The sequence below is a fragment of the Nilaparvata lugens genome, chromosome 2, assembly GCF_014356525.2.
Source record: "Nilaparvata lugens isolate BPH chromosome 2, ASM1435652v1, whole genome shotgun sequence".
Classification (NCBI taxonomy): Eukaryota; Metazoa; Arthropoda; class Insecta; order Hemiptera; family Delphacidae; genus Nilaparvata; species Nilaparvata lugens.
Genome location: NC_052505.1, coordinates 84339544 through 84362413, shown reverse-complemented (window position 1 = coordinate 84362413; position 22870 = coordinate 84339544). Strand labels below are relative to the sequence as shown.

The 22870-nt window shown below is 35.6% G+C and overlaps 1 long non-coding RNA gene across 1 annotated transcript in view; it reads left to right on the top strand.

Moving 5' to 3' along the window:
* Positions 1-22870, top strand: part of LOC120350012 — a 61745-nt gene that overhangs the window by 5761 nt on the left and 33114 nt on the right. Inside the window, exon 2 of the long non-coding RNA XR_005570573.1 lies at positions 8206-8286. This is a non-coding gene — a long non-coding RNA (uncharacterized LOC120350012). The remainder of the gene's footprint in view (positions 1-8205; positions 8287-22870) is intronic.

Here is a 22870-nt window from a genome sequence, read left to right as displayed (position 1 = left end):
CCTATCTTTTCCACTGTCATTATAACGTGGACCTCACTATAGCTGCACTTGTGGTAATAATACGAATTTGTGCTTTAGGAGTTGCTGGTTTTCAAATATTTACAAATTATAGTCGAGGTTTCTCAGAAAAGGGAATAAGGGAATAAGCCTCACGGGTTTCTGCAAATAAACAAGTTTTGAATTTAAGTCTCTGGATTCTTACAAAGTGCGTTGCTAACATTATATTACTGATTCAATCTCCGTTGTTCAAATTTACAGAGTGACTCGAGAATTGCTTCAGTTTCAAAAAAAAATTCCATTGTAGTAGCATATTATAAGGAGGAGATGTTGTATCCTTACCATTATCTTTTATCTGCTTCACTATTTAACATGGAATAGATGATAATACATCATTTACGTTTTTGGAACTACATTTCACTTTATTATAACCGGGCGTTCTCTCTGTACTTTTAGTAAATATTATTTGTATATTTCCATATAACTGAACGTTTTTACAGAAATATTTGAAGCCTACTAAGTTAGTGGAATTTCCCTCTGTTATTTTTCAATATGACATATCAATCTTATGCATTGAACCTATGAACCTCTGACTATATGCGTTTTGACTAGGAATGTGCCATTCTGCCTGATATTTTAATGACTAGCGAATAACATTATTAAAAGCTTCGATACTGAAAAATGTTCTCATTGAGAATGAAAGTGACAATTTATGAGAAATATATTTCAATTAATGGTAAGTTATATTGCTAAATTATGAGAAAGAGACAATTATTTACCTCCGATTTATTGTGATCAGAAAGTTGATGCGTTCATGACACATCGAACACAAGAAAAAAATAATAAAAATAATTGAAAAACCAACTACTCTCAAAGTAGAATAACAATAATTTAGATTTTGTAGATAATTTACACACATTTTGTATACATATTATTAATTATAAAAAAAAACAGACGATGAAAGTTTGTTGTAGGTTTGGCTACCCTGTGAAACTGATTCAATAATGTAGAAGTCCACGTTTATTCAGTTACTAGTATTTGCATGTACGTACAGTAGTATATTGTTGTATAGTTGTATAGTATAGATACATATACTTCCAATATTACAGTTATCAATCATATCATATCTTATAGTCTTATCACTTATTCAATTAATGTATAATGAACAATGGAGGAAATTCGTTGAAGGTGATTGAATCAATACTAAAAAAGTGATTCATTAATCATCCTTAGACCTTGAATTCAATATTAAAATTATACGATTCTGGGTAGAATCATTAAAGAAGAACATATCTCATTATTTGTCATTAATAGAGGAAAAGCGATTAACACTCAAACTCCAAGTCAGAGTTTACTCATTCTTAAATAATCTATTGTATTTACTCAGTAGTTTCCTCTGGTACAGAAAACCGTTATTTCCTTCAACCCAAGTACTGCAAAATAAAACTGAAAGGTTCATGCTTAATGATCATAAGTCCCTTATTAAGTTTCTGTTTCCATGATTATACGGTCTTTCCCACACAGCATTCTCTCATGGAATGAGGTCATTGCTCGCAGTATACCGACTATTTTCTGAGGAAATTTATATTATCTCTCAGCTAAGTTAGTTATTACAACGCTAGCGATCTGATTATAAATGTTAATATTCGGACGAATATTTATAGAGTAAGTAATTAACACCGGGATATGAAGTATTTTAATAGTGAGAAGGGAGAGGAATCTATGTTATTGGGGAAATAGATGTTTTTATATTACAAGGGATCATTATTATTCATCAAATTTCTCCATTCAGTTAAATTAAAAGATTCATCACTTACCATCAATCTGAACTGATCTTTCCAGATTATTTATTTATCTATTGCTTCCATAACAACATAATTACAATATTTCATTATACATAGTGAAAGTACAAGAAGTAAGAATATTAAAAATAAAATAAAATTCCAGTAAAAATGAAATACTTCTGTGGAGCATATTATAACAGAATTTCATGGAAGCATTTGTCTGGTGCATGGGAGAAAACCACATATTCAGAAGTAGGAGTATGGTGGATAGTAGAGCAGTGAAATTCGAAAATTTGTGAGCAAATATAAGAATGTAGTTTTCAATGAGTTCGAGGAGTTTGAAGTTTTCCAATTCTTGAAAACTTGCGGGAAATATTTATGATTTATAAGAATTAATTCCTTGATAACTATGGATCCAAGTTTGAGGTTTCCCGTTCTCAGTGAGGTAAATTTTCCGAAAGACTTCTTATCAAGATTTTAGATAGGATTATGCTCTGGCTAGAAGCTTCAGGTTACATTAAAAAATCATGATGTGAGCTTTGAAACACTCCACTTTTCGAACTTATCTATTCGCACCTTAAAAGAAAGAATGATTTCACTTAAAAATTAATATACTTGAACTTATTATCCATTTTAACAATATGGATCCAATCCATGAACCTATAAACCCTCAGTACGGATATATGCTATGAATATAAAATAAAATAAGTAATTACTATGGATGGGTTCATCAAGCTGTAGCAGAAATTTTAAACAAGAAAACTGAAATAATAATAATACATACATCACAGGGATCATCTCTCAGATATTATTAGAAAATTTATTTGAGAATAAAAGCTTCAATATCTTAAAAGTGCGACTTTTAGTCACGAGAGCATAACATTGGTTTATATGTTAGATTAATCCAATTATAAATGTTAATAATTACTTGATATTATTGGTTAAAGAGAGGTAAAACGCTACAATAAAAAAAACATTTATGTAAGTATTTGTTGTAATCCAAAGTAGGCTACTCTCAATTCGAAATATATTAGCTGGCAAATTTGAACATAAGCTGTCTATTAGTTCTTGAAATAATTGAGAAAGATCGGAAAAATGTGAAAAATACCGATTTTGGGAGAAATTTGGCAAAATATAGAAGTCCTTCCAACACAATAATTTTTTTACTCTGGCTAACTTGAAACTCTTCACCAAAATTGAATGTTTCTTGACAATTTGTTTTTGAGAAAGGAGAGATAACGCAGTCGGAAATCGGAATTACTTTTGGCGTTAATAAAATTCTTCAAAGTTTTTTGAATTGACTATTATTGATAGAAATTAAACCTGAAATTTCATTCACAAACTATTCACCCATACAGTGCTGAACTCTGTGATCAGTCTTACTGAACGTCGCAGTCATAGACTGGAGTCCTGTCATTGGCCAAGAGCTTAGCCACACACATGACCAATAAGGGACGCTCAAGATAGTGACGTAATCACTCAAGATGGTGACGTAGCTGTCACTCGTCTGTGATTGGCTCATGAAGCCAATGGCCGGACTCTCCCTGAGTATGGTTAATTCAGTTCCTTTGTGATTATGGGCGTATTTTTTGGGAAATTTAGAAACATTATTAATTCATCCATTGTACAAAACACTATATTCATAATATGAATAATGTCATTGGAGGAAAAACTAGGCTCAGCCTATACTATATTTCCCCAAAAATGTTGATAGAATATCTATGTTATCCAAAGGTGAAGTTTATGAAATCACACACTGTTACGTTACTTGTCTTCGGACAAGGAATAATGATTTGAGAATTTTAAATTTTGTGGCCTAAAGGTGCGTACAGATATACGCGCCGCGAACATGAGCAATTCACTTTTAATAGGCTGACTATATCTGTATTTTTACAGAATCGGTAAGATACAGTTATAGAAAGCTTGGCATCAGCTGATTAAAAGTGAATTGCTCATGTTCGCGGCGCGTATATCTGTACGCACCTTAATACTTTGAATGAATCATACATTATAGCATAGCCATCTCTAATACAAGGCCGCGTCCTACGATATTGCAACGTCGCAGTGTAGGCCTACAATCTAATACATGATTGGTGAAAAAGATTTTTAAAAATACCAGCTGATTTATTTCACAAATCATGTATCAGATTCTAGGCCTACACTGCGACGTTGCAATATCGTAGGCCGCGGCCTTGTATTAAAGGTGGCTATGATTATAGATGATGTCAAAAACCCATTGATTGAGAATTTTAACGAGCCGGAAAAACACATTTCACTTTTATGGAAACAAAATTCATGGAGTATAGTTATATTTCTGTACTAACACATTTCACTTTTATGGAAACAAAATTCATGGAGTATAGTTATATTTCTTTTCTAACAAATATGAACTTCTCCACTTGAAATTTTTCTCAGAAAAGTCGACAAAACAGGAAACAGCAAATTTTCGGCTTATCTTTGATTATCCTCAAATATGTTATTAGTGCACCTCTTTAGGGCTAACTGAACATACCTCCGAAATTTTAACGTTTTAAGTCCAGTCGATTTTTAACTCTGTTGATGATTGAGTGAGTGTCATCGATTTAGTAAAATTCAATTTTTTTGTGTTATTGGTTTCCGAAACGAATAACACTACACCAGAAAACCATATGGAATATATAATTTCATTGATTCCATGCAAACATTTCTTGGATCTTGATGTGAGTGTATGAATAGGGAATGAAAAAGATGATGATTTGAACGAATGTGCTATTCGAAATTATCAGTAGAGTTCAATTTGAAAACATAACACGATCTTCTGGATGGTGGAAGCAGAAAGTTTCCGTATCTGGAGTGTTCCCGATGATTGGTTTTGGAGTTTCCATGGCGATTACGCTTCTAAAAGACACATCAGAGTCTATTTTTCGCGATAAAGAGGCAAACTGCAGCACCTGGTCGAATTTCTAAGCGCGGCGGTTCTGTTATTGCTATAATGGTTTTCTACGACTGTAAACCAAGCTATTATTGGGGCAAATTGCCTTTGTCCCGTAATTCCAAGCCGTAGCCGGTGGTAATAGTCACCGACCAAGAAGAGATAGACCATTACACTCGCAGCTCGCATCCTTTGCTCTCTTGTTATAACACTATCAATTTTGAGTCTTGCAATTGCACCAGCAGCATTGCCTTACAACGTAATCGTTTCTTTACATTCCATTGATGATAGATACAAGCTTAATCCTTCACCTACGTTCAGGTTAGAATCTATACAATAATATTTTTCAACTTGCCCTTTTATATTATAACTAGCCATAAGGCTCGCTTCGCTCGTCATATCCGTCTGGCAAGGGGGCTCTGCTCATTGGACCCCCGACTGGATCGTACAGAAATGAGAACAGTGGGCTCGCTTCGCACGCTTACATTCTCATTTGAGCATGCTTCATTCCATCAGAAAGTCAAAGTACTGAGAGAACGCAGAAAAATGTTGGAAAAACGCTGATTTTGAGCGTATCTTTAATAAAATATTGAAGTCAAAGTACTGAGAGAACGCAGAAAAATGTTGGAAAAACGCTGATTTTGAGCGTATCTTTAATGAAATATTAAAGTCACCTCATCACAAAATGTTTAGACCCTAGCTAAACCTCTGTACCGAATTAGAAAAACGTTGATTTTGGGCGTATCTTTAATGAAATATTAAAGGCACCTCATCACAAAATGTTTAGACCCTAGCTAAATCTCTGTACCGAATTTGAAATTTCTCTGTGTATTACTTGATGAAATAAGTCAGAAAACGAAAAAAAACGCTAATCTTGGGTGTATCTCTGGCGTTATTTCAAATTCCTTCTAACACAACATTATTACACCCTAGCTCAGCTTCTGTACTAAATTTGAACAATTTATGTTTATTTGTTCTCGATAAATCTGAAAAAAAAAAACAAAAAAAAAACGCTGGAAAAACGCTAATTATGGGCGTATCTTTGACGTTACTTCAAATTCCTCCTAACACAACATTATTACACCCTAGCTTAGCTTCTGTACTAAATTTGAACAATTTCTGTTCATTATATTTGTTCTCGATAAATCTGAGAAAAAGCAAAAAAAAAAAAAAAAACGCTGGAAAACGCAGATTTTTGGCGTATCTTTGGAATTTTTTTCAAATCCGTTCTTAGTGCGCCTCTAAAGGGCCAACTGAACATACCTTCCAAATTTGAACGTTTTTGGTCCGGTAGATTTTTAGTTCTGCGAGTAAGTGAGTGAGTCAGTCAGTCAGTCAGTGAGTGAGTGCCATTTTGCTTTTATGTATATAGATCTTCCGATTATATTATAATCTTCCATGTTCAGATTAGCTTGTGGCCTACCTGAAAAAAGGTGAGAATAGGCGTTCTTGAAACGCAACAACTATAGATAAAATGATTTCCGAACGCAACAACTATAGATGAAAACGCAACAACTATAGATAAAATGATTTCCGAACGCAACAACTATAGATGAAAACGCAACAACTATAGATAAAATGATTTCCGAATTACATTTAAAGAGCTATCCCAATATGTTTAACTCCATAGAATTCAGCTACACTTGAATAATTGAAGCAGTATAATTGCATCAATTTAAGAATGCTCAGTTCCTCAAACTTTGCTAATACAATACACAAGTTCATATCACACATTTCAGTTCGAGTCACTCGGGTTGGATAAGAAGCATGCATAAGCACAATAATTACAAATAATATTAGTTACAGTTTTCTGCTCCATTCTTACAAGAAGGTTTCACTTTAGTAACTTTTTTACTATAGTTACAATTTTGTCACCAAGTCCATCTTGCAGTTTATGTCAACAAGGCACATTTTCTAGGCTCAATTCAACAGGATTTATTACTAGTTTCTGTTACAAAGTAACTTAAGAACAGAATGACTAGAGCCACCTCTAATACAAGGCCACGGCCTATGATATTGCAACGTCGCAGTGTTGGCCTAGAATCTAATGCACGATTGGTGTAAAAGATTTTTAAAAATACCAGCTGATCTTTTTCCCCAATCATGTATTAGATTCTAGGCCTACGCTGCGACGTTGCAATATCGTAGGCCGGGGCCTTGTATTAGAGGTGGCTATGGAATGACACCATTTTTATCATTAACATTAAAATGAACTATAACCTCAATTTAGAAAAATAATGGTTTTGGCCATCTTTGTAACTGCACAACTAGACTCATCAAGAGAACTGATGAGTAACAAATATGGCGACTTTATTTCTTGAAACTTACCATTCTGGGCTAAATACACTTTTTTCATGCTTCCCATCATATTATGGAGTTGACTGTTTTTTTATGGATTTTTGGGGCCTCTCGAATATGATTAGAATCGATATTTCTCTTCAATTTCTAATAGATGAGTAGAATATGGCATTTGGAAATTGAAGTTGGCCAGTTATGAAGCAGAATCTTGGAGTTGGTCGTTTTTGTAACAGAGCCTCTATCTCTGTCACTCATAGATCGGAATAGATTAGATTAGATCGGAATAATATCAGCCTGAAATCTGCGTCAGCGATCCTTCTAGCTGTTCTCTAATGTAGACTAATAATCAATGTGCATAACTCAGGTATTATGAATACTTCAAATCTATCTATATAAAAGCGAAATGGCACTCACTCACTCACTGACTGACTGATTGACTGACTCACTCACTCACTCACTCGCAAAACTAAAAATCTACCGGACCAAAAACGTTCAAATTTGGTAGGTATATTCAGTTGGCCCTTTAGAGACGCACTAAGAAATCTTTTGGCAATATTTTAACTCTAAGGGTGGTTTTTAAGGGTTTAAAGTGCGTCTTTTAGCATGTATATTCTTCTTATTCGCTTAATTATAATTATGTTAATATAGAACTATAATCTAGAGAGAGTACCTCTTCGAAACAGTAGTTGTTAACTAAATTAATAATTTTGTCAGGTTGGCATTATGTTGAGTTGACTTTGTTAGGTTGGCACTAGCTTGAAGATAGAAATGCATTTATAAAATCGATTGGGCACTGCTACTTCAATCACAGCTATACCTGGGAATATCATATTACTAGCCGTCAGGCTCGCTTCGCTCGCCATATCCGTTTAGCCAGACGTTTAGTCTGGACCCCCGACTGGATCGTCCTGAAAAATGATAAAAATGCAGGCGAGCGAAGCGAGCCTGCTTATCTCATTCTTGAACGATCCAGTCGGGGGTCCAGGGGGCGGAGCCCCCTGGCTAGACGCATATGGCGAACGAAGCGAGCCTGACGGCTAGTAATACTATGGTTCTACTATACTATAATATTACTATAGTTCCTGTTGTACTATGATTTTCATCAACAATTGAATCAGAATTCGAGAAACCCTGGTTTGAAATCTGGAAAAGGTTATGAGCAATCTTGTGGTGATAAGTGGAGAGTAGAAGCTGAATGATCTTGTTCTTTTGCAGGCGACGGGGTGGAGCATCGATCAGCGAGTGTCATGACTGGAAAGAAATAACGGCGACATCGACCTCAACACAAAACCAGCGGTGAGTCAGTCCGTCCATTCTCATCTCTATCTTCTTCTTTTTTCTCTCCTTCTTCATCCTCTTTTTCTTCTTCTTCTCCTTCTTGTTCTATTCTATTTATCATATCCTCCGCCTCCTCCTCATTCTTCTTCCTCTCGTTCTTATTCTATTTCTTCTGATTCTTCTTCTTCTCCTTCCACTCCTCCTCATTCTTCTTCTTCTCCTTCTACTCCTCCTTCTTCTGTGCCACCTTCTACTCCTCCTCCTCCTCCTTCTCCTTCACCACCTTCTACTCCTCCTCCTCCTTCTTCTTCTTCTTCTTCTTCTTCTTCTTCTTCTTCTTCTCTTCTTCTTCTTCTTCTTCTTCTTCTTCTTCTTCTTCTCCTCCCCTTACTCCTTCTCATTCTCCTTCTTCTATTTCATCTTCTTCCTTCACTTCTTTTTCTTCATCCTCTTCTTCTTCTTCCTCTTCATTTTTTTATCTTCTCCATCTTCTTTTTCTTCTCCTTCTCCTCCTTCTTATTCTATTTCTTCTTATCCTCCTCCATCTCCTCCCCCTCATCTTTCTCCTCCTTCTCCTCCTCCTTCTTCTACTTCTCCAACTCATACTCCTCTTCCTTCTTCTCCTCCTTCTCCACCTCCTCCCCTTCCTCCTCCTTCTCCTCTTTCTTCTTCTCCTCCTCCTCTTCCTTCTTCTGTGTATTTTTCTTCCTCCCCTCTTTCTTCTTTTTTTCTTCATCTTCTTCTTCTTCTTCTTCTTCTTCTTCATCTTCTTCATTCTCCTTTCTCTTCTCCTCTTTCTTCTCCTCTTTTTTATTCTATTTCTCCTTATCCTCCTCTCTCTCTTCTTTCTCTTCCTTCTTTTCCTTCGTCACTTACTCCTCCTCCTCCTCTTTCTTATTGTTCTTCTTTTTTTTCTTATTCTTCTTCTTCTTATCCTCCTACTCCTCCTCTAGCTCCTCCTCCTCCTCCTCCTCTACCTCCTCCTCTTCCTCCTTATCAACCTCTTTCTTCTTCTTCTTCTTCTTCTTCTTCTTCTTCCTCTTCCCTCTTCATCTTTTTCTTCATCCACTTTCTTTCTACTGTTTGGGGCGAAATTCGGTCGGGCAGATGCTCCTATTAGGGCCATCCATCTTGCGTTTATTACACGCATCTATCTCGGCCATCAGGTCACGAGTGGCTGGCAAGATTGGGCGTGAGAGCTGGCGGCAGATAACTCACAACCCACCACAATCACAACCACAACCACAACCACAGTCGGCAACGTCACAGTCTTTCTTGTTCAACAGTCAACTAGCAATGACCTACTCTTGAAAGCTGGTCATGCCACTATGTCCAATGACATAAGAAGCCAAAAACTATGCAAATCGTAAAGTTAATTGAAATTTTGTTCATACGATTTCTTTGCTCTATGTTTAACAGTCATCCAATGACCTACTCTTGGAAGCTGGTCATGCCACTATGTCCAATGACATAGGATACCAAATCTATGCAAAATATGGAGATAATTGAAATGTCGTTCATACGATTTCTTTGCTCTTTGTTTAACAGTCATACAATGACCTACTCTTGGAAGCTGGTCATGCCACTATGTCCAATGACATAGGATACCAAATCTATGCAAAATATGGAGATAATTGAAATGTCGTTCATACGATTTCTTTGCTCTTTGTTTACAGTCATCCAATGACCTACTCTTGAAGCTGGTCATGCCACTATGTCCAATGACATAGGATACCAAATCTATGCAAAATATGGAGATAATTGAAATGTCGTTCATACGATTTCTTTGCTCTTTGTTTAACAGTCATCCAATGACCTACTCTTGGAAGCTGGTCATGCCACTATGTCCAATGACATAGGATACCAAATCTATGAAAAATATGGAGATAATTGAAATGTCGTTCATACGATTTCTTTGCTCTTTGTTTAACAGTCATCCAATGACTGACTCTTGGAAGCTGGTCATGCCACTATGTCCAATGACATAATAAACCAAAATCTATGCAAATCGTGAAGTTAATTGAAATTTCGTTCATACGATTTCTTTGCTCTTTGTTTAACAGTCATCCAATGACCTACTCTTGGAAGCTGGTCATGTCACTATGTCCAATGACATAAGAAACCAAAATCTATGCAAATCGTAAGTTAATTAAAATTTTGTTCATAAGATTGCTTTGCTCTATGTTTAACAGTCATCCAATGACCTACTCTTGAAAGCTGGTCATGTCACTATGTCCAATGACATAAGAAACCAAAATCTATGCAAATCGTAAAGTTAATTAAAATTTTGTTCATAAGATTGCTTTGCTCTATGTTTAACAGTCATCCAATGACCTACTCTTGAAAGCTGGTCATGTCACTATGTCCAATGACATAAGAAACCAAAATCTATGCAAATCGTGAAGTTAATTGAAATTTCGCTCATACGATTTCTTTGCTCCTTGTTTAACAGTCATCCAATGACTTACTCTTGGAAGCTGGTCATGCCACTATGTCCAATGACATAGGATACCAAATCTATGCAAAATTTGGAGATAATTGACATGTCGTTCATACGATTTCTTTGCTCTTTGTTTAACAGTCATCCAATGACCTACTTTTGGAAGCTGGTCATGCCACTATGTCCAATGACATAAGAAACCAAAATCTATGCAAATCGTAAAGTTAATTGAAATGTCGTTCATACGATTTCTTTGCTCTATGTTTAACAGTCATCCAATGACCTACTCTTGAAAGCTGGTCATGCCACTATGTCCAATGACATAAGAAACCAAAATCTATGCAAATCGTAAAGTTAATTAAAATTTTGATCATACGATTTCTTTGCTCTATGTTCAACAGTCACCCAATGACCTACTCTTGGAAGCTGGTCATGCCACTATGTCCAATGACATAGGATACTAAATCTATGCAAACCGTAAAGTTAATTAAAATTTTGTTCATACGATTTCTTTGCAAAATATGGAGATAATTGAAATGTCGTTCATACGATTTCTTTGCTCTATGTTTAACAGTCATCCAATGACCTACTCTTGGAAGCTGGTCATGCCACTATGTCCATGACATAGGATACCAAATCTATGCAAAATATGGAGATAATTGAAATGTCGTTCATACGATTTCTTTGCTCTTTGTTTAACAGTCATCCAATGACCTACTCTTGGAAGCTGGTCATGCCACTATGTCCAATGACATAGGAGACCGATTCCATGAGAGTAATGACTTAGATTGATATTTCGTTCATTCAATTTCTTTGCTCTATCAACAAAACTGATTTTGTCATAAGGCCTTGTTTATAGTGAAGCATGCTTACCTGAGTAACTGAGTGCTGCACTCATCAAGAAGTCATATACCACTAACAAATCTATCTGAGGATCGTATAAGTATTTTGATACTGCTATTTCGAACAAGTCGTGTCTGAAATAGAATAATAGAATAATAATAATATCATGATTATAGTAATAGTAATCCTTTGTGATTGAACTATTTGAGAATATTTTTCTTAATTAGGAATGTCATACAGTTGTCAGTCGAAACGTGATTTCATCAATGATATTACACTTTCATGTTAATTTTCATTTGAAAGAATGATTGATTTATGATATTTTTATAAGCTTGAGAGTCTCTCATCTACTATTACGAGTACTGGTTGCCTGATTTGATTGTATTCAATGCCCACTCATGAACTTTCATCAAGTGTTCAAAAATCAAACACTAACTGACACTGAAAGTATCACTTCTAAGGTTGTTTCCCAATGTATATTTAGGAGTTCCGGGTACAGAAACCCCCTTAAACCCCCCCCCCAAACAAAAAAGAAAACAAATTAGGGAGTTTAGGTAATAGATAGCTAAGGTCTATGATGATTCGTTTAAAGGCTCTTCACATAGCTCTTTCCTTAAATTTACCTCTGTTTTGGTGGATGTCACTTGGACTTACTTTTCATAACACCACCATGAGTACATTTGTACTTCAATTAGTAATATGCAAGCTCATCCTATGAGAATCTTTTATCCCTAATATATTATTTTTCAAATCTTGGAAGGATGTAAACTCCATGATTGAAACATTGAAACGATAGGTTACTCAGAAATCATAACCATGGGACAAAAATCCACCAACACCACATGTAAATAGTGGTAGCCACTCTTGTGGAAATGTTTACAGTCATGAAAGGCGATTGGGCGGGTGAAGCCCGCCTTCCAGCTGGAGCGTAAAGCGCGGAGGCTGCTAACCCACCCCACTGTGGGTGCAGGGGGTGAAGCCCCCTGACGAGCGCGAAACGCGAGTTTTCTATGAATAGCTAGAACTATAATGGATCAATTGAATGAATACCAAAATCGAATGATTAGCAACTACTCATCATTTCTAGGAAAAACACAGATAAGTACCTATACAGCAGGTGGATTATACAGTTGACTCGAATATTAGCATATATATCTATAGACTTATAGACATATAGATCTATTGGTTCTATAGATTCTGTAAAACTGTACCAGAATCAAATAAGTCACTGTGTTGATTAAATTCATAACACAGTACAAATACAGTATTTTCATGATCCAATGCTACATGATTGAGTATATGACCAATGTCTTAAGGTGCGTACAGACTTTCACTCTGCTCCACAACCGAACGTCACTCGAGCAGAGCGATTGATGATCGACCGGGGAGCAAGAGTGGAACGCGAGAAGAGCTAACATCTGTAACGTTCATGATCGGTGCGACTGCGGAGCGATGGTGGATCGAGGGCGGAGCGTGCGCGGAGCGGGTTGGAGGCGCGTATATCTGAACGCAGCTTAAGAGTCTCCAGTGCTCTATTTACAATAAAAAATGTAATTGGATGTAATCCGTGATCCCGAAGCTCACAGAGATTGTGCTATTCACGTTGTGGAAGCGGGCTTTATGGAACGTGTCGGGAAGGAAACCTATTAGACGTATCGAAGTTGCCGGAATTGTTGGTGGCCGATTTGTGCCTGAGAGGGCTGAGTGAGTGGTAGGGGAGGGGGTTGAGTTAGAGAGGTTAGCAGCTGGCCAAAGAGAACTGCGCACTTTCCAAGAGCTTCTTTTATTCTCAATACTCGTCTGCATGTGGCACTCACTCTGTACTATACTGGCACGCTTTCCATCATTCTTTCCTGAGAACAGTCTCTCTTTCTAGCAGCGCCCCATTAAGACTTGAGTCACGAACTCCCACTAAAGGGTCTTCCCTCTCTTTTCACCCGACGATTCAGAGTCGTTCTTCAACTGGCTCTTTCCCCCCTCCCGCAAACTAACTGTGATAGCATTCTCTCCCGCCGCCGTCATAACGGACGAATCGTTGAAGCGAATTTCCATATCGTTGCATGACTCAAATCACCCTCGTTAAAGAAAGCCTGGACGTTTTTTCTCTTCTTATATTTATTCCGTCATTTCTTCTCCTTCTCCAGCTGACGACCCGACTGTGTTGAGCTGTTTAAATACCGCCATATTATTCAAATGAATTCGATTCCATGCCGTTCTTCTTCGAGAGCATATTTTCGATTGGACTATATAAATTTCCCATTGTAGCGGCCGAGGGATCAATTGTGGACGTTTGCTAATACCACTTTGAATGCTCTCTCAATCCAATCAGTGGTGATCATTCATGTAGAGAAAATGAGAATTGAATTTTTCCCTTTTCTCGTATCATTGGTTCAATTTAACCAGTCCAGCGTGTCTTTTTTGTGAACTCTTTCACAGACTTCCCTTTTACTTATCGTTCTTCTCTACTCTTTGGGCCTATAACCCTATTTCACACTCATTCCGTAATCTATTTTCAAGTGCTTTAAGCAGAGAATGAAGTCACTCATAATCAAAGTTCATCCAACCAAGTGGATAATTGAAATCCTCATGAAAAAATCCCTGGATATCGTGATTGTTCTGTCAATCAAGAATGTATTATGTATCTGATTGGGAGAGCAACTCCTATTTTTATGAAAACTTGCTTAAGAACAAATAATGAAACTATTTGATTTGATTCGAAATAACAATCACGATATTTAGGGATTTTTTCATAGACCTGATAAAAAGTCAGTTTTTCATAGGGAAAAAGATAATGTTAGTATCGTTCGCCTATGGTTATTGTTATTTCGACCCATAATGAGTTACTCTATAAAGCTGAGTACATACTTGAGCGTCACAAACATGTCCATTCCACTTTTCATCAGATGAACCCATATCTGAACCAAAAGGTGCATTTTCGTTTGTGCGTAAACTTCCGCAGTCGACGACTGCATTGTTGACATTCATATTGTCCAGTGTGTGCTGAAAGAGCTGATCAAAAAATAACCTTTCATTATTTGTGTTAATTATTCAAGAATTGAACATTTCTAATAATATCAACATATTGCTATTTAGAAGTATAAACTCAACCTCCCCCATTATAACATAATCTTTTAGGTTACTTGGACAAATTGAAATCTACCCAATCTGAGATCCTCACCCTGTCGTGGTCGACGATGGCATCTACCCACAAACGAAAACCTGGCTTTACTGTTTCTGTACAAATACAGATATAACCAGATGGAAGTGAAATGCGCGTGTTCGTGGCGCTCAAGTCTGTAGGCAGCTTCCAATTTGTTCACGAATGAAAAATGTTTCAGGAAGCTGAATGAAGTAGAACCTTCTTATCTCACTTGAAAAATAATACCCTGCAATTTCAACAATAACATATTCATCATTCTCAATACATTTTCGACAGTAGAAATGTCTCTCTCATGAATTTTATCATGGAAGTTTAATTGCCTTTTATCATATCTTCACTCACTTTCATGGGATACTTGAAAGAAATTCATCACATATTCTGTTGCAGCAGATGTGAGCACTTATGCCCCGTTTCAACAAGCTCGGTCAAGACATTATTTGAACATGTTTGAGCCGGGTACGCTTCACAAGTATGCATTGGAATCATTAACAGTAACTATCACTATAGAAATCGTATATTCCGATTGACCAATTGTACCTGATCAAGTTCAAATGTCTTGACAGAGATTGGTGGAACCGGGCATCAAAGATCCACTGATTATAGCTAGCCTTAGCCTATGTGTGTACAGATATACGCGCCGCGAACATGAGCAATTCACTTTCAATCAGCTGATGCCAAGCTTTTTATACTATCTGTATCTTACCGTTTCTGTAAGAATACAGATATAGTCAGCTGATAAAAAGTGGATTGTTCATGTTCGCGGCACGTATATCTGTACGCACCTTTACACAGACACAATGTTTTCTTGCTGTTCTAATTGATTCAATTAGATCGGACGTGAGTTTACAAACTCATGATATTATGTGCAAACACACATCATGAGTTTGCTAAGCTCCGTTCAATTTGGTAGAATTTATAAGGACGGCAAAAAAACGGACGTTCAAGAATCTGTGAGTAAGTAGCCTAATACATGATGATTATTATCTAAACTGGTTAATCTAGATCACTAGGTTCTCAAATCATCAACTCATTCTGGTCAACTCAGATGATTGATCTGAGCTGGTTTATTCAGTTCACTCGGTAGTCAAACCATCAACTCAGATGATTGTTCCTAAATGGTTTATTCAGCTCACTAGGTTGTCAAATCATCAACTCATTATGGTCAACTCAGATGATTGATCTAAACTGGTTTATTCAGTTCACTAGGTTGTCAAACCATCAACTCATTTTGGTCAACTCAGATGATTGATCTAAACTGGTTTATTTGGTTCACTAGATTGTCAAACCATCAACTCATTTTGGTCAACTCAGTTGATTGATCCTAAAAGATTAATTTAGTACACTAGGTTGTCAAATCATCAACTCATTTTGGTCAACTCAGATGATTGATCTATACTGGTTAATCTATTTCACTGGGTTGTCAAATCATCAACTAATTTTGGTCAACTCAGTTGATTGATCCTAAGTGGTTAATTTAGTACACTAGGTTGCCAAACCATCAACTCATTTTGGTCAACTCAGATGATTGATCTAAAGTGGTTTATTTGGTTCACTAGGTTGTCAAACCATCAACTCATTATCATGTACGGCAGTGAACAGCAAGGGAGCTGTTGCTCAACCTTTCTGTGATATTGAGAAACCCTTAAGCTGAGATCACAGGCTTTGTTAAGTGATGGAGAACGACCAAGTAGTTCGTTGTAATTAGACAGTAACAAGGCGACTGCTGCAGAGCAGCTTGGGAGCATTTGTCGAACTGTTTGTGTGTGTGTGTGTGTGTATTGTGTATGTCAGTGTGAGTGAGTCGGGCTCGGGAAACGTATATTGCCTTCACGAAGCAAGTGATACGTTGAAGTTGGAGTTGTAAGATCACTGTCTCTATGTACCGTCTCCGAGAGAGTTCCGGTACTTACTTTTCTTCTTGCTCCCAGCAACAACCTCACTCTCCAGATTGTCAAGTTCTTCTGCGATAACATTGTTCCATCCTTTTTCACTAATTCTACATCCTGGTTACTCTTTTCCTCTGTTGCGTGATAAAATATCTTTTTTTTATCGAAAACTGAAAATGACGCAATAATTTAAAAAAGGTACTTAGATTTATAATATTCTGATGTTATTTTGCATTTAGAACTCCACTGTCCAATTCGATTGAAAAATTATTATATTCAGAAATTTATTCAAATTCTGATTGATTCCTTCAAACAATTTCTATGTTAATTTCAATTTTTCAATTTTTCAATTTATTAAAAACACACAAAACAAGACAAAACAAAATTACAAAGATTTACGGAACAAATAAACACAATAAAATGTTACAAATTAATATAAAAAAACAATGGGCTTAGTGTTAGTGAGAGGAAGGTACCTAGCCAACTATGGTTTCCCATGTAATAGGCAGGCAAAGAAGAGAAGAGAAGTAATGAGGAAAAAAGGAAGGGAGAAATGGGGGGAAGGAAGAAAACAGAGGAATAGGTGTTCAAAATAAAGGTAAGTGAGTCCACTGAGAAAAGAAAAAACTAATGAAAAAACAATGCTGGAGCAGAAATCTCGAGTCATATATTATCTGAATCGAAGAAGAAATTACTGTATGTCCAGTTTTTTATATCCAGTTTAATTTTTCCGCTGATCTTATTGTCCACGAGAAAGTGATTTGGAATGAGGTTTATTATTTTAGTACCTATGTGAATTAATTGCCTCCTTATACATTCAATATTAGTGTTATGGGTTACATATTTGTTAGCAGTGGCCCTTAGATTATAATAATTATTAAGAGTAGAGTTTATTGTGAGAGGAAAATCGGATCTATATTTTATTAAGTACTCAATTACGGTTTTTATGTATAATTGACGTATAGTCATGACCTCAAAATCACTAAAAACCATATCCGTTGGATAGAGCCTGGGTTTGCTTAATACAGTTTTAATTATCAGTTTTTGTGCTACAAATAATTCAGCAATATGACAGTTGAAACAGCCTCCCCAAACAACTATGCCATACTGCAGAAATGACTCGACTAGAATTACGGTAGAATCATTTCTGAGCATGAATCATATTATCCTATATTGAATGATATCACTCTCATCTGTACATGAGGGAGAATATCATTCATATCCACATTCCTAGTAATTCTGCTTTTGAATGCATCAAATCTCTGTTGAAATCTAAATGAGCAATACTCTGGTTTGAGTACACGTACAGGCTTTTGGTCATGCAACATTATCGTAAAAGTTATTAAGCTTAGTGTATTCATTTTACATATTTTTTGGCTTTTCTATGAATTTATTGATACTGTGTTTGATTACATGAGGTTTTCTATTTTGTAATTTGAATTTTTCATTATTTTCTGTAGGTCTCTCTGATAATGAGATGTTCTCATGGAAATCTCTGGGAATTAGAAATACTGTATGGTAATGAAAAGTGTACAATTAAAAATACAGATAGATAATGTTTCGTCTGTCTGTCTGTCCAATTATGCAATTTTCACATGGGACATTCCTAGGGAATAGAAATACTGTATGGTAATGATAATGTACAATTTCAATATTCTCGATCAAATTAACAAAAACTCCAGTTGCTTATATAGACTACTATCACCGAAACAGTTATGATTTTGATATCCATTATAAATTGTGTGACATCCATTGTATCTTGTAAACAAAGTTTGGAGACTCATCTATGTTGAGATGATGACAATGATCAATGACAATGATGACAAAAATAATGACGTCACACAAGAACAATAAATTATTGAGATCTTCAATGCATGGAGAATGGAACAATACATTTTTCGAATGGATTTTTATGACAGGGCATGTTATCCTCCTGTAAGATAAATTTATCTATACGATATGTTGTATTATCTGAATTGATGAATTCAGATTAGGTAAATATAGATTGAAAACTCTCTTGCCTTGGAAAGTGAAAGGTTAATTTTCATTTGCAAATGAATAATGAATCATATCATATCATAATTTCTTTATTCATATTTTTGTACAGTGTATACAACGAATAGTGTCAAAAATATATATCTAAAATATATATTAGATACGATTAAAAATAAAATACATAACAAATAAAACATCTACAGAATACAACAATACAATCCAACTTATAGGAGCTGATCTCATTCATTCAAATATTCTTCGATATTATAAAGAGCTCTTCCAGTTAAATATCTCTTTTTCAGCTACAGTGTTTACGTTAGTGATGCGGCACCGAGTTTGGAGCGCCAATTGCAGGATCATAATGTGGCAGGTTGTCATGAACAGACACTACGAGGGCCGTCGCGTTTTTGCAAAACGTTTTTAATGAGGATGGTGTTGATGTTGGTTGGTCGGAGTGGAGTGCGCCACGCGCACTGCGATAGTGGAGAGGAGAATTCTGCGCGCCACGCTAGCTATTCAGATGAGCGGAAACGACGAACAATGTTTGCTTGCAGTCATGCGATGAATATGAAAATTTTTACCGTCCTGTCCTCCGCACTAATAGTTCTGGCCGGAAAATCGACAAGAGTGCCTTTTCCGTGACCTGAACTCTAATTGCCTCATTTTTTCTCCGTGCGTCTTGGGAATTGAAGACGAATATGGAAAATCGATGGGAAATTATAAAGGGAAAGAACATAAAGCCCGGGATGGTATTGGAGGACGTCAAGTAGATGAGTGCTAGAGGAAGATAAATTTGACAATGGGACCTCCATTTCAAATGGGAACGGGTCTTCAATCTTCCCTCCACTAAGTACCATCCCGGATTTCCATTATGATTTGGCGAACCCCTCATGATTGGAAAACGGAGATGGCTGAAAGCTCAGACTGAATACTCGGAATTGTATTGAGGTTTGGTTGCCGAACAGATTTCAAAGGAACGAAATTCTCCATTTTTCGTTTATTGAATTCATTTGAAAAACAGAAATAGTAAAACAATTCAGGTATTTGAAGATAATCAATGGGATTCACACAAAACCATTCCAAGAATTAAGAATGTTTTATTGTGAAGACAAAATTGCATTGACAAAAGTCACTTGATCTTGATACAATTACATTGAAACTTCGTATACAAGTACACGTTATATAATATTACAAGCTGAAATACAAATAGGCTACTTAGATATTTCAACTACGATAATTAAATATTCCTCAAATTACAATTATTGTTATCATAACTTTCATTATGATAATCATAATTCAAGTTTCTCTCTCAAATTCACATTGTTATTATTATAACTTGCATTATTTTAAAATCAATCTATGTTTAAATTCGAGTCTAGAATCTACAAAATTATGTTATCACTTCTTAGAATTATTATCATGGAAATTTCCAGACCAAATATCGCATATTATACTGGAAATCAAGGGCCGGGATGTAGCCAAGTACTAGATTTTGAAAAGCTGGAGTCAGTAAATTGGCTTTCCGAAATGGGGCGTAGTCGCAGTTTTCATGATAACCTCTATTTCTCATTTCTATAATTGGAAACGTTCTTCCTTGACAAATGAAACATTCCTGAATAATTCAAAATAGTTAAAACTTTACATTATTCTCTGTTTATTCTATTTTGTGTTCAATTTTCTAGTTTTTCGAAACTCAATTTAAACGTGTACTACGACTACGCCCCGTTTCGGAAAGCCAATTTTCTGACTCCAGCTGTTTAAAGTCTAGAACTTAGCTAAATTCCGAACTCGGAAACCGGCCCTTAATAATAAAACACATCGAACAATTCCTGGTTTAATGGATTACCGACTGTAAATCCAGCTTATTTCAAGGATTATCGTATTTCAGAAAGTATTATTTGTTTGATCCATAATATATTCTATACTCTTTATATTATTTGTTTGATAGAATTTTCCGCCGAAACAAGCAAATAGGCTATCCAGTTTTAGTAGCTGATAAATAGGAAGATATCTGTTCACTTCTATCTCACACATTATTATGATAACTGGAGAGACCAGTTTCGGAAAAATCAATGCGACTAATCCAAGATACATGTATTATTATCATTCCATTAAAAATCGAAGATCGAAACTGAACGAATCAACAATATCATAATGAAAATGGAAAAGCTATTAAATAGTACATTAGTATAATACTTAGTATAATACTAGTATGACAGCAATATTATTGAAAAGGATATTCCTAGTTCTTTGTTGAGATATTCACTCAGACAAATTATATTCTAAGATGGTTTGACTTTCAAGCATTACTTGAACTGTATTACTGTATATCAGCGAATTGGACATAACCGAAAGCATAATATGCAAAAGTATTGTTGTAGATTCTCTATTTCATCAAGAAATGAATAAAATGAGTATGACAATGGATTCTTGAGAATAGTTGAATTTCTATGTGGTTTACAGTAATCCTAATTAATAATAATCAGAATTCTCATTCATACTGGTAGCCTGGCAATTACAAGAGCGTGAACCGTGAAGAATCTGTGCAATGTGTTAAATGTGTGTTTAAATAGTTCATGATAGCTACTTTTTTTTAAATTTTCAATGAATAATGTGGACGTTGCAAATAACTATTTTCCACCATGCTATAGCCTACCACAATGTTTCCGATAAATAGAAATACAAAAATAACAGTACATTTTTTGAACTTTTTTATCACAACATGTTTCGGACATTCATGCCATTTTCAATTATTTGAAATAAATAAATACTGCTGGAAGAGACAATAAAATGATGTATTCCATAACTTTACTGTGGGTTGAAAAAGTGAATAAGGTGGTTGGAAATGAATTCTCCAACACAGCTTCATCACTTCTTTACTATATTTTCGAAATTCAATTTATCTCATTCACAAGCCAATGAAGTTTGATGAGAACACATTGAATCATAATTATGTGTTGCAGCTATTGTGTATAATGTGTTGCAGCCACTTGCAACAATTCAACAATCGAGATGAATTGAAAAAACGGACTTGTTCATGATTGGAAAACTACTTTTCATCAAGCATCACAACATTCTGTGAGCAGTAATAGAAAAGAGTTTTATGGGGAATATTGATAGTACTCGATTCCAATCGACAATTCCCCGTGATTTTCACGTTAACTGAAATTGTCATTGCCTGAATCCATTCGATGTCAGTCTGCGATAATTCAATTCTATGAATATCGATCACTTTTCTATGACTTCCTCAAATCTTGTTGAATGCTGGTATCTATCATGAAATTCCATTCAAATTGGTTCAACCTCTCCAATAGCATTATTCGGCGTTACCGAAAGTTTGAAACATTTCACGGAAAAAATCCTCACAAACGTTACAATGGAATGATGATTTTTACAAGTCATTAGTATTACAGAAAAAATCTCAAAATTATTGAACTTTTCGGGTATTGATATTGTAATGTTGAAAACTCGAATATATAGATTTCATCTTCTAAACCTGATGCTTTCCACAGCATGGCCCGAAGACAGCGAGGTATCGTTTCCTTTCATCAAAAAGTGATACCTATCATTGGTGATCTCATTTTAGCTAATAGAATATTTCATCATTTGATGAGCTTGCATACAGCACTTTTATATTCTAGAGATGGAAATAACTGAGATATTGCATTTATTCAAATGCTGATGAATTAATAATATTATTATTAAACGAAAATCCAAAGTAAATGCTGCGAATCACCGCTAAGACTTCTGCTACTGCAAATATTGACATCAAAGTAAACAGCTAGGTAGAAATTTGATGAGCGATACTATTCAAATTATTATTTGTCAGCCTGGGAATCTAACCCGGTACCTCCTGATTTCTAGTCAGGAATACTTATGAATATATTTGTGGGGCCTAAAAGCAAAAGCTGCAAAATCCACTTTGTGAAATTTTACAGGAGAGCAAAAAGAAAAGTTGAGGTGGTGAAACCAAATGAACAGGGATGAAATTTTTTCTATGAATTCGAATATATTAATGATGAATTTTCCCAAAGTATTAAGGCTTCAAATTCATTTGTTGAGTAGTTACAGCTGTTTTTAGTTGTGACTTTGCAGGTTTTGCTTCTCAGTTTTGGATATTGCTGATTCTAGTCAATTCATCCATTACCTCAGATGTATGATAATATTTCAAACATTATTCAAGTGCTGAATTATATAATTTCCTGTTATGCATGAATTTGAACGCATCCATGATGATATATGTGTGCTATTTATTCATAAACACGTGAGGAATTTTAA